Source organism: Eublepharis macularius, chromosome 6 (genome assembly GCF_028583425.1).
Source record: "Eublepharis macularius isolate TG4126 chromosome 6, MPM_Emac_v1.0, whole genome shotgun sequence".
Lineage (NCBI taxonomy): Eukaryota > Metazoa > Chordata > Lepidosauria > Squamata > Eublepharidae > Eublepharis > Eublepharis macularius.
In genome coordinates, this window is record NC_072795.1 from 69,148,092 (window position 1) to 69,159,545 (window position 11,454).

At 42.2% G+C, this 11,454-nt stretch overlaps 1 protein-coding gene across 4 annotated transcripts in view; it reads right to left on the reverse strand.

The window, feature by feature from the left end:
• COL17A1 (collagen type XVII alpha 1 chain) overlaps window positions 1–6,944 on the reverse strand; it is a 78,444-nt gene extending 71,500 nt beyond the window's left edge. For all 4 annotated transcript variants that reach the window (XM_054982948.1, XM_054982946.1, XM_054982947.1 and 1 more), the window contains exon 1: window positions 6,759–6,944. The gene's annotated coding sequence lies outside the window, so the exon portion shown is untranslated. The remainder of the gene's footprint in view (window positions 1–6,758) is intronic.
• Between the last annotated feature and the right edge of the window lie 4,510 nt (window positions 6,945–11,454).

The following is an 11,454-nucleotide window of genomic DNA, read 5'->3' on the forward strand; positions in this document are numbered from 1 at the left end:
TTTTGTTAAACTCAAGCAAATTTCCCCATTTACTTATAAGATTTATACTCCGTACTTCTACTTAAAAAGCACTCAGGGGTGATTACAATAAAAAAAACAATTAAAAAGAAACACTAGGACTCAATCCAGTTTAGGTGAAAACTTTTTAAAAGTAGCAAAAATAGAAAAAAACTCCCCCATATCCACGCCAAGTGTAACAAGCCTGAATATACCAAAAGCTAGGGTTGCCAGCTCTAGACTGGGAAATCCCTGGAGATTTGGGAGTGAGGCTGGGAAAGGAAGGGGTTTGGGGAGGGGAGGGACCTTGGCAGGAATAATGCCATAGAGTCCACTCTCCAAAGCAGCCATTTCCTCTAAGGAAACTGGAGGGCCCAACTTCATGTTATACAGTCCTTGTATGGTATTCAGATCTCCCCCAATGTCCTCTTGGGTGTGCACCAGGGGAACGCCATTCTGATTTGGATCAAGACCATAGCATGCTTAAGGCTACCCCCTCCCACCTGTTCCATTTTCCAAACCTAGTTTCCCTAATGGGGAATGCTATTGGCACCATTAGGGAAACCTACATGTGCCCCATCAGACCTCTAGCCCCATGCTGTGGTTGTGACTTGAATGAGACCCCTGCGCACCTGGGAACTAGGTTTTCCACTGATCTCCAGACTACAGAGATCACTTCTCCTGGAGAAACTGGCTGTTTTGAGGGTAGACTCCATAGCATTATACCCTGCTGAGGTCCCTCTCTTCTCCAAACCTCCACCGCCCCACGCTCCATCCCCAGGTCTCCAAAAATTTCCCAGCCCAGAGCTGGCAACTGCACATATGTGATAGAAAGTGCTTGTGGTGGATGCATACCAAGACTTGCAGTATGAGGATTGTGTAACTAACGGTTAGGCCCATAGTAGTGTGATTAACGATGGGTGCTACTAGAAATGGAGACAAAGCAGATAACAAGAGCAACCAAGCTGTTGAGGTGGAGTAGATAGCAGAGGAAGTTCATTGTACTTATGAGGTAATTGCAGTGGTAGTTGTTTATGCCCGCTATTGTACTTAGGGTTGCTCTACAACTAATTTTCCAGGAAGGAACATTTTTTCACCTATCCCCCTTCCCTGTAGAAGCCCCAAGTACAAAGTGATTAATGAAAGCTGTTAGTGCAAGAACTAACAGTTACAAATTAGATATTAAGAAAGCCAGATAGCAAAATCAGATGGGGCTCTATCCTTCCTGAACAGAAGCATGTATAAGCCCCATTGATTTTAACAGGAGGGATTTATCTTTATCTTTAAATCTCTGAATAAAAAACACAGAGCTTAGAATTGTTTAACTTTGGCTGGGCTGTGAAGATGACTTTTAACAAACTCAGATGTAAAATTCTGGAACGCTCTCCCAGAAGAATTAAAGGAATGAAGAAACCACTGTTTAAATGTGTTTAAGGTTGGGCCGTGCCCATGATTTTAAGTGTTAAATAGAGATGTAAACAATTTTGAACATTCTCCCTAAAACAGTTGTATGAATGAATAGCCTCATTATCATTAGGTTCAAGACAGAGCTGGATAAAACGATGAACAGTGTCTTGTGATTTCTTCTCTAGTGTTCAAGAACATGGCTTGGTGGCGTGTGTCAGGAAATGCCCTCACCCATATTATCTTGATTTATATCCCCACCCCCACCCCAAACTAACTGCATGTACGCATCATTGGTAACATCAAGAAATATGTAAAGTTAGGCTACCAGTTGGTAACTCAATACAGTTTTCTTTGGAATGCCTTTAAAGATTATTTTTTGCTCATGTGCAGGGACTGATTGATGGCTATGCCTATAGATAAAGTTTGGAAGGGATTCTCCCTCAGATCATATTGGCTAAAAGATGCCCCCAACAGCTGCCTCATCCATATGATTGTGGCAAAATAAGACATCTTGCTATGTTTCATATCTGATGGTATGCACTTTTCCCTAGGTGATGATTGTGAAGTGAGTGACCCACCCAAGTTGCTTGTCTAAAACCACATAAGGTGCTTTCTAGCTCGTAGCTGTGCTCTCTTCCTCAGGATAAGTGATGCCTGAAGCTTTGGCAAATGCACAGCTTCTTAAGATGTGAGTCACTAGCACAGTCATAATAGGTGTTCACACTGAACAAGCACTAACATTGACAGAAGACGCTTGAAAGATGCAGCCAGAAGGGCAGAACAATAAAACCCTGGAGCCAAACCCAGCCCAGTCTTTGGGAAGATTTTGGCTCTGTGTGGATTGGCATCCCAACATTGCTATTTTAGCTTCTGTCTTGTCTTGCTTAAACTTATTATATACATCTTTTTATTTGCTTGATGTTGGTATTCAGGATTTCAGATGACACCTAGCTATATATGCTATGATGAGTTGGGGAATTCTCTCTCTCTCCTTCCCACCGAGCCCAACACTATCAGGTGTTTTGAAGAACTGAATTCAGATGTTAATTCAAAAACATGTTACAATGATATCCTAAGCAGAGTTACCCCCTCCCAAGCAATTGCATGGTTAATAGAGGAGAACTGCCTGAGAATGATGTCCTTTGGCCCAGAAACCATATACCATATAAATATGTCACTGCCTGTTGTTAAGTGAAGCAAACATATACTCAGAGTTACACTCTTTTAAATTACTACTTGCCATGTTCTGGTAATTAAAAATGGATTCTATGAACTGATAAATCTATTTGGACTCTAGGCTCATATGTGGATTACTCAAGTAAGGGACATAGAGGACCATGGCATGTTTATGTGTGCATCAGTCACTCTGCACTACTAGCTGTATATAGAGAAAGAAGCATTAGGACTAGGCTTACTAACAGCATGTATGCCTTACAGTTTAACCTCTTGCAAACTGTACCTTGCTTAATTTAAACAATAGTTAATTTCTACAAAGCAAGAAACTGCATTCAAGCTGGACTGAGTGTTATGCCCTCTGACCTAAAACACTTGCTCATTTTCTCATCTCAGAACTGTGGAAGCTGGCTATAGTTACTCATCGGCAACAAAATGGAATTCAGCACATGGTGAAAAACACTTTTTCCCTGTTTTTTCATGTATTCCAGATCTGGAAATTGGCACTGAAAACAGGTTCTAGGCTGAACCCTGCTAAGCCCAAAATAAAATCCTGCTCTTAATATAGTTCAAAAATAAGTAATTTTCACACATGACTCTTTGATTTAAACTGGGTCCGTGCAAATAAAAAGCCTACATTGACTGGACTGACATTTTTTGGTTCTGAATTCTCTCTCATTAACAACCTTCATCTGTGACAGAAAAGGTGAGAGGTGTTCAAATGTGATTGTTATTGCCCCATATGAAATGTTTTTTAACAGTCCCCATGTAAAGTTTTCTTAGCACTTTAGCCCTGTTGAAACCCCAATGTAAGCTGTGATAATCTTCAGTACCCCAGAGGACTAAAAAGTAAACAACCTGTCAACTAATGGCCTTGCTAGTTGCAACAATTTCTGCTTAGGTACCCATTTATAACACCTACTACTGAAAAACTAGAAACCAGCAGTATACTGTCAAGGTACTGAACTTTTCATATGTGGTGCTAAGAAGTACACTGGAGCCATCCTGGTGTTTTTTCTCATCATTTATGTTATGCTGTCAATGTGTGAGAAGGAATTCAGAAGAATAAATGTACACACCAGAAAACTTTAGTTCTATACTGTGGCTTTACCTTTGCATTCTGTGCAGCAAACCAATATGGTATAGTGGTTAGAGTATTGAACTAGGATCTGAGACACATGGGTTCCAATCCCCACTCTTCCACGGAAGCTCACTGGTGACTTAGGGTCAGTCTCATACTCTTAGCCTACCTCATAGGGTTGATTTGAGGATAAAATGGAGAAAAGGAGAAGGATATAAGTTGCTCTGTCTGGGTTGCCAGTTGGGTGAAAGGGGGTAAATGATTTACCCATTGGGGTAAATGAAGTAAATAAAAATAAATAGATTTAAAATGAAGCCAATTTAAATTTCGTGTGTGAACAGAACCCCAGTGCATTCTGAGTGTTGTGAGCTTTTCCTCAAGTTTCTGGAAACAAAACTAAAAACATCCCTCAAAGCTTGCTACATAGCCCACGCATTCTTGCTACTCTCCTTACTCGGTACTTGGGAATAATGACAGGAAACTGCTTGGAGGAGGTAGAAGGAACATGGGAGGCCCCTCATCTTTACTGTTCTCCTGGATTTGATGTGGCAATACACCTTGTTCTCTCTTGCACATTGCTTGTAGTTTCTGAATTGGGCAAATATGGGGGGGGGCTAATACCCTTGGAAAATAAAGCTTGACCATCTAATTTCTTCCAATGTTATGACTCTGAGACATTTTTGTCTCTTTTTGAAGACTGGGTGCAGGGAGACAGTATGGACATAAATCACAGTCCTTACCCTTCATCTATACTTAACACCTAGTTCCAGTTATGCCTTGCCTTGAAAACCCCAGCAGGGGTGGCCAGAAATCAGCTGTGACTTAATGGCCCTTTGCACCACCACCATAAGCATAGCCAAAAAAATGTTTGAGCGCCAGTATGATGTAGTGGCTGGAATGATGAACTAGGATCTGGGTGACCCAGGTTTGATTTCCTGCTCTGGTATGGAAGTTTGCTGGGTAACCTTGTGCCAGTTACATTGAGCAGAAAAGCAGGATATAAATGAAGTAAAATAAAATAAAAATTATGACTGGATAAAAGTTCATGCATTTAAAAAAAATAACTATTCTTGTTCAGTACATAGACTCAAGGTTGCCATGAGATGACAGACAGTTCTGTTGGTTAAGAATGAATTGTTCATTTTCCATTCTTTTCTCTCTCGTAAAAAGACAGCTCCATCTCCTCCATCTCAGAAGGCTGGGTGCTGCCGCTCTGGCTTAAAGGCTATTTGGCCCAAGCCTTGAAGTATCAACCGTAACTAAACAATAACTCCAAACAGATGATCATCTCTCTAGCAGAGAAGTATGTCCTGTAATCAAACGAATGTAGTATGGAACTGAGAGCAACTTGAACTAACGTCTTCAGTGTCCCCATGAGGAAGGGGTAGATAGAATGAAAGAGACATGCCCTTAAGTGCTGAGAGATGCTATCCACTGGAAAGAGGGATGAAAAGCTCTAATAAAAACAGCAGCAACAACAACGCTTCCTGTCCTCAAATACAGTGATTGATTCTTAAAAGCCCATCTATGCTACAACATTAAACTGGCTAGAACCCACTGCTGCCAGACATCCAGGCACTTTAAGGCCCTGCCACTTCACTCTGCTGCCAGTGGACTGGCACAGAAGCAGCGCCAGCTGTGTGGGCCATACAGCTACCTCTTATGTGCATCATGGGCTGCCCTGTTGGCTTTCTGTGGGGCACTTCCTTCTCGCAATGGTTTGCCATGGCCCCCAGCTACAATCACCAAAACCACTACTTGGACAGGCTTTGGAATACAGGATAAAACCCCAAGCAACTTGGAATACTTTTCTATGGCATTTGAGCTCCTGAAATGCAAGCTGTAATACACTCTATATTGACAGAATCTCCGGGGGGGGGGGGGCGATATGCAGGAATCTATTCTGAAGGCTAGATCCTCAGCAACCAGTTCTCCTGACCTATTTTGCATTGTTGCTCATGCTAAAACATGCCACTATCAGCAGCAAGAACAAGCCAGATGTGTTGTGCCAGACATGTCCATGAGACAAGAAATATGTTCTGTATAATACAGGTGGGCAGCTCAAAGGATTTATCTGTGCCACATAATAATCATCATAGATTAACCAACTCAGTTTAAAATTCTTGGGTTCTTTGCTCCTATATATTCTGAGTAGTTATTTCAGAGTTTTACTTCTGGAAGTTTTCTTTTAGAAGTTTTCATGTATAGTATCATCTAGCAATGTTTATCAAAGTATTTCAAAGTATTACAAAGTATTTCAATGCTGTTTTCACCATTTCATAGATGGGAAGTCTGAGTGAGATGCCTAAGGTCATGGCCAAAATTAGTTGTACAGGCCAGTAGGCACCTAATTTATGAAATAAGTGACTTTAAAATCATTCTTGCTGAGTTTACATTAAGCTGATGTTTGAATGATCATAGCCCAATACTAGGTTCTTAACAATATACAGGGGGGGAAGAGCAATTCCTGATAACAACTAACCCTACCACCTATTCTGACTCAAAAAGTTACATGAAATTCCTTTGCTACAAGGGAGTTGCAAGCATTTTCAGGAATATCAATACCATCCTTCTGTACAGAAGGAGAACCCACATCTACTGACCAAAGAGCATGCCCACTGTAGTTGCATGATGGTTCATTGCATTCACTTCCCCAGTCCTTATGTAATGACCTCTCTTCCAGGATACTAACATAGGATATCTATTCATGATGCTAACCATTGCCATGTGGGTGCCTTTCTAATACTGTAGTCCTAGGCACACATCCTTAATTAGTTTGATTTCAGTGGAGATTACTTTGAAGTAAACAACCAGGAGCTAGAGATGAATGCATCCAGAGGAAAAATGTTTATCAGGCTTTGTTGTATTTTTCAGAGGACTGACATAAATGCCACTTTCCTCTCAATGCCTATTATATATTCTGTTCTGCAAAATCAAACTGGCCTGGTATTACTTTTTAACAATGCTTTAACACAGAACAAGACTTTGTTCCAGAGTGCAAAATCAACACCGATAATTTGTCTGGAATTATTATCTATTTGCCCAACTGATATTAGCAACTAGTTTTCTTCTTGCATTCCCCTTATCCCACATTACATACCTGAAGAGCTTCCGTTGGTATTTCTTCTTTTTGCTTGCTTTCTCCTCAAACTCTAGTTCTTGTTCCAAGACCCTTCCTGCAGCATTCCTTCAGTAGTATGTTGTTTCTAAATGAACCCCCGAGAATGCTGAATTTGTCTTCTATTTAATCTAGTTTATCCCCACCTCCCTGAACACGCATGTTCTCTTTTCCAAAACTTTTCAACCAAACAAGTCCAGACAAAGGTGTGTCATGGTTTCCTGCCTTACTCCACCCTATCAATTATCAAGAAAAAAACCTGCCTCCAGGAATCAAATTTAACTGCTGAGAACAAAGCATCAGCCTACCAGCTCAAAGAGATTAACCATACAGAAGCATGCCGTCATAGACGTACAGAGTTGTAAGGGACCAGTGAGGTCATATATTGAATATAATCCCCTATTAGGGAAGAAAGTATCGATATCTTGACATTACAGGAATTATTGTCATTGAAGACAGAAAAAAATCTGAGGATCATCTATTTATTCATTTATTTTTATTTATTTCAAATTTCTATACCACCCTCCCCGCGAGCGGGCTCAGGGCGAATAACAACATATTAAAATACAATGAAAATTCATCTACATTAAAACAACAGTGTATTAATATGCATTTAAAACAGGATTTAAAACAGGATGGTGGACAGCCTTCACAGGGAGGGTTAAGATTTTATACACCCCTTTTTTCAGGCCAGTGGAGGCCCAGCCTCAGCCCTATGCCTGGCGGAACAACTCTGTCTTAAAGGCCCGGCGAAAGGATAGTCTAGCCCTCTTCACTCCTAGCAAATTGTCCCATATTATCCAGATTACATATGCCATTAACAGATGAGACCAGCATATGCTATGCTAGGAGTGCCTGTAGGATAATTTATTCCAGTACAATAAGTCCATTCAGCTCTACTAAGGAAGCCAAAGTGGTAGAGTAAGGCAAAATAACATCTTAGGATCAAACTACATGTGTTGCTGTGATTACTTGTCAAAGCATTTGTAGAGTATTCTACTTTTACTATACCAGGCAATAAACTCACAGACTGCACAAAGAGTTGCCAATTATTTATTTCAGAATTCTGGTTTGTGGGTATGTACAGGAGATAAAGCTTAGGGTGTGTCAGGAGACCCTCAGGAATGTGGGTGTGAGCAAGCCCAACAGCTGCCACTGCTGCCATCCATCTTAACACCTTTGGCTCAACAAAGCCTGCAGGGAAAAGATATGGAGAAACCATACATACAATCCCTGCAGCCTCACAGGCAGTAATGTGTTAAATGGTTATCAGGGCTGAAGTCAGCCAGTTTATGCATGCATACTAAAGGAAAAATTCATTAGAATATGTTCTAGATGCTGGGGACTCAGGACAGAATAAGGATTCTGTTGGTGTACTGCCCACTCCACTACCCAACAGTCTCCTTGCCTGAGCTGATGGAGACAATCTTGGACTTAGTACTGAGGACCCCAAGGTTTGTTGTCCTTGGGGACTTGCTGACACTGCCCTAGCAGAATCAGATCAGGACCCCACAACTGCCATGAAAACCATGGCACTGTCCCAGAACATTCTGGTACCCAGGGCTTTTTTTCAGCTGGAACGAGGTGGAAAGGAGTTCTGGAACCTCTTGAAAATGGTCACATGGCTGGTGGTTCCGCCTTCTGATCTCCAGACAGAGGGGAGTTTAGATTGCCCTATGCGCCATGGTGCAGAGGGCAATCTAAACTCCCCTCTGTCTGGAGATCAGGGGGCAGGGCCACCAGCCATGTGACCATTTTCTCATAGGGCAACCCACTGAGTTCCACCACCTCTTTTCCCAGAAAAAAAGCCCTGCTGGTACCTACGCATACACTGGGCCTGATAGGGTTTTCTCTGGGGTAAGGTACATGGTTTGGTAATGGTGGATTTTTCCACTCTGCTCTTGTCATGGACCAACAATAATCTGGTGAAATTTAGACTGACTGACACCCGGAACCGCTGCAAGGTTGGGAGGACAATTAGAATGGTCTGAGCCAGGAGGCTGATGAATCCAGAGGGTTTCTGGCAATTCTATCAATGCTCTGACTGCTCTCTGGGATAGAGAAATAGCTTGGGCTATTGATACAATCGCCCTTAAGCACCCTCTTTCCCTGGACAGAGCCAACTAGTCTCCATGGTTCACAGGGGAACTGAAGGTGATTAAATGGGAGGGATGACAGCTAGAGCACCACTGGCAGAAAACTTGGAGCAAGACTGATCAAACACAGCATACGGCCTATATTGGAGACTATCTGCTAGGGTGATGGCAGCAAAAAGGCAATATTTCTCTGCCACCATTGCATCTGCATATAATTGTCCATCCAATTTGTTTTTTTGTAGTTTGAAGGCTTTTACATCATGGCCTCACAGAACTGGTCTGCACAACAGCTCACTGTATCAATTTGCTACTTATTTTGCTGACAAAATCTCCAAGATCTATTCTAAGTTAGATGCCAGAGTGGACACATTTTCAGATGATGTACCTTTGACATCTGCGTGTCCAATTTATATGGATACCTTTCCACTTGTGGAGCCCAAGGATTATGGATGAGGACAAGGTCCTTGCAGAGGTGAGCCCGAGCACCTGTGTTCTTGATTCTTGCACCTTGTGGCTATGAAGGCAGCTACCAGGGGAGGACTGGCTAAATGGGTAAGGGGAGTGATAAATGCTTTCTTGAGGAATTGAACCACCTGTGATCAAGGAGGCAATAATTCAACCTGTGTTGAAAAAACCTTTCCTGAGCCCTCCTATGTTGGAGAACTTCAGGCTGGTCTCCAGTCTTTCATTTTTTGAGCAAGGTATTAGTGTGGGTGGTTGCTTCTCAGCTGCAGGAGTTCTTGGAAGAGACTGGTTTTCTAGATCCATTTCATTTTGGCTTTAAGTCAGGATGTGGAACAGAGATTGCTCTGGTTGCCTTGGATGATGATCTCTACGGAGAACTAGACAGGGGCAGTGTGACCCTGCTTTTCTTGCTGGATCTCTCAGCAGTGTTTGATACTATTGACCATGGTATCCTTCTGAGCCACCTCTGGGACTAAGGAGCACTATGCTATAGAGGTTTGAGTCCCATCTGGGTGACTGGCCTCAGGTGGTACTGGGGGACTCCTGTTCAACTCCATGGCTATTAAAACTTGTGGAGTCCCACAGAGCTTGATTTTATGCCCCGTGTTATTTAACATTTACATGAAGGTACTGCAAGAGGTCATCAGGAGATTTGGGCTGTGGTATTACTGATATGAGAATATACCCAGCTCTACCTTTCTTTTCATCTAATTCCAACGATGATGTTGATGTTATAAACTAGTGCTTGGAGTGAGTAATAGGCTGGATGAGGGTGAACAAGCTGAAACTTAATCCTGACAAGACAGAGGTTCTCTGGGTTAGTAGAAAGGCTAACCAGCAATGTGAAATCTCTCCCATCTTGGATGGAGTTACTTCCTCTGAAAAGCCAGATTTGCAATTTAGGAGTACTGTTTGACACAGCAGTCACCTTAGAAAACCATGTGGCTCCAGTGCCTTGGAATGCATTTGCCCAGCTTCAGCTCATTCATCAGTTGTGTCCATTCCTGATTCAGTCAGATCTAGCCACAGTAATCCATGCCTTAGTTACATCTCAAAAGGACTAGTGCAATGTACCCTCTTTGAGGCTGCTTTGAAGATGGTTTGGAAACTGCAGCTAGAGAGCCAGTTTGGTGTAGTGGTTAAGAGCGCGGGACTCTAATCTGGAGAACTGAGTTTGATTCCCCACTCTTCCGCTTGAAGCCAGCTGAGTGACCTGGTCAGTCACAGCTTCTAGGAGCTCTCTCAGCCCCACCCACCTCACAGGGTGTTTGTTGTGGTGATAATAATAGCATACTTTGTAAACTGCTCTGAGTTGGCATTAAGTTGTCCTGAAGGGTGATATATAAATCAAATATTATTATTATTGTGCAGAATGTGGCTATTGGGAACATGTGACTCTGATATAGCGACTACACTGGCTACTGATCCGTTCCTGAGCCCAATTCAAGGTGCTGGTTCTATCTTATAAAACCTAAATGACCTGGGTATCTGAAGGACTGTCTTCTCCCATATTTTCCTGCCTGGCAGTTGACATCACAGAGAGAGGCCTTCCTGATTGTTCCATCACCCCAAGAAGTTCAGTTGGTGGGTACACGGGAGGGAGCCATTTTGATGGCTGTTCCATGATTGTGGAACCATCTCCCCAGGGAGGTGCATCTGGCCTCCTCACTCTCTAGTTTCAGGGGCATCTGGACTGTTCTATTTAGGATAGCTTTTTAATATGGTTTGAATTTTAACTGTTTCAATTCTGCTTTTAACTTTTTAAAATATATTTATGTAAGCTGCCTTGAGCACCTTCAGAAAAAAGGTGGCATTACTTTAAACAAACAAATTTACTGATGTATCTTAGAGATTTTCTGGTCAGCAAGATTGGTGCTTCTGTTGTAGCCCTGGTTGACATGAGGAATATGGAGATGATATCGTCTGTGGACAGCATTTCCCCAAGCATCCTCTCTCCATCCATGTAATCTGGAATGCCCCTTGATTTACTGAGGAGCTTTGGCCAATGAAATGGTTATGCAGGTGATTAGAGCACAATGAAGAAAAACTCAAAGTAAATGCAACCAAACACGGTGAGTACATTATTGCACCTACTCTGTGGCAGTGATGGCAGCATA